Source organism: Octopus bimaculoides, chromosome 3 (assembly GCF_001194135.2).
Source record: "Octopus bimaculoides isolate UCB-OBI-ISO-001 chromosome 3, ASM119413v2, whole genome shotgun sequence".
In the NCBI taxonomy this organism is placed as follows: Eukaryota; Metazoa; Mollusca; class Cephalopoda; order Octopoda; family Octopodidae; genus Octopus; species Octopus bimaculoides.
Window position 1 is genome coordinate 61853677 of NC_068983.1, and position 2174 is coordinate 61855850.

Genomic DNA, 2174 nt, shown 5'->3' on the forward strand with positions numbered 1-2174 from the left:
AAGCGATGTTGGGCGGACAAACACAGACACACAAACATATACACATACATACATATATATATATATATACATATATTCGACGGGTTTCTTTCAGTTTCCGTCTACCAAATCCACTCACAAGGCTTTGGTCGGCCCGAGGCTATAGTAGAAGACACTTGCCCAAGGTGCCACGCAGTGGGAATGAACCCGGAACCATGTGGTTGGTAAGCAAACTACTTACCACACAGCCACTCCTGCGCCTATATATATAGGAAAATACACACACTTTATATAGTTTTAATATAATTTTTAATATATCGACCCGCTTTGCTTTCGCTGTTCATGATATTATGGTATACTTATTTGAATATGTATTTTATTAAGAAGAAACTTTTGTCCATGTTGTGTGTGATGATATTTACGAGTGAATGGCTTCACAAGTAGAAGAATAAGGGGAGGTAATTGGTTATCGTTATTATTCTTGTTATTGTTGTGGGCAAGAGAGGTAAACGTTGTTTTGAGGTCTTGAAGACGAAGATCCTGAGTTGTTCTATCTGACACTATTGTGAAAATCCTTTTTGTCAATTTGAAAGGGATATTTATTTTGATGTGTTTCGGGTGGCATGAGCTAAAAAGGAGATATTGTTTAGAATCAGTTGGTTTATAATAGATGTCAGTTATGAGTTGATTGTTGGGTGCCCCTATTCCCCAGGACTGGTTGATGCCATTTTGATTTCATTGTTCAAAGGAAAAGGATTCAAATCCGCGTCTGGCAATTACAGAGGTATAAGCCTGCTTGAAATAGTCGGTAAGGATTTTTTAAAACTTTTACTTAATCAGCTAAAAATGTGAATATGCCCCTATGTCATCCCAGAGTGTTAACGTTGTTTTAGATCAAGTCACTGCACAATGGACATGATGTTTTCTGCTCGTCAACTCCAAGAGAAACGCGTCGAACATCGTATAGCTCTTTACCAGGTATTTGTCGATTTAACAAAAGCCTTCGACACTATTAATAGGACCGTTCTCTGGACCATTTTTCGTAAACTTAGATGTCCACCTCAATTTGTCAACTTGCTTAAGCAACTCCATAGTGATACGAAAGCTGTCTTAACTTCGTGGGCCACTATCGGAACCAATTTCTATCGATAACGGAGTTAAACAAGGTGATATTGCTGCTCCAACAATTTTTTCCATATATTTTGCTGTAACTATCTTGTACGCTTTCTAAGACTGTGATATCTGCGTCTATATTCGCTTCAGAACCACAGGTAAGGTCTTTGATGTTAAAGACATTCCAGGCCCTTGTTCGAGGGTTCCTTTATGCGCCGATCAAGACTTTAGAAAGATTCTATCAGACTTGCCTAAGGAGGATACTAGACATGAAATGGAAGTCTTTAACACCAGACACCGTTGTTCTTCAGTATTGAAATCCAGTATTGGAATGATCTTCATACACAATCAGATGCATTGGGTTGGGCACCTTGCTAGGATGCAGGATGACAAGTTGCCAAAGCAGTTGTTTTACGGGGAGTTGCAGCGTGACATAAACCTAAGAAACGTTTAGGGATACTGTCAAAAGCAACTTTAAGTGTTTTAATGTAAAACATGAAGACTGGGAGCAAATGACACAAGATCGATCGGTTTCGAAACAAATGATCTACAATAGATGTAAAGCATTTGAAACTCAAAGAATTGAACAATCTATCTTGAAACGAGCACTTCGTAACATGACTTAGCTACAATCTCAGAAACTTTTCTGCTTAACAATATTTGCAAGATCTGCAGTAGTGTTTGTTTGTCATGAGCAGCAGTTGCTAGTCATATAAGAGCTCATGACAGTATTTATTATTTGAAGAGATGGCCTTCTGTAAAGAAGTGCCAATCAAAATGTATATACACACATAGATGGATACATATATGCATAGGTACCCATTCCAATATAAACTGTAGATCCAACGCAGAGATGTTTCCAAAAACGTCCGCCATCATCAGGTACATTTTAAACAAATAAGCAGGTAAGGTAGAAATATGAGACGACTCGCTCATCAGCTACACGGTGGAACAAGTGAAAATGTAATATACATAGAAAGATAGATAGATAAATAGATAGATAGATAGATACATACATACATACATACATATATATATATACACACAGATATATATATATATATATATATATATATATATAT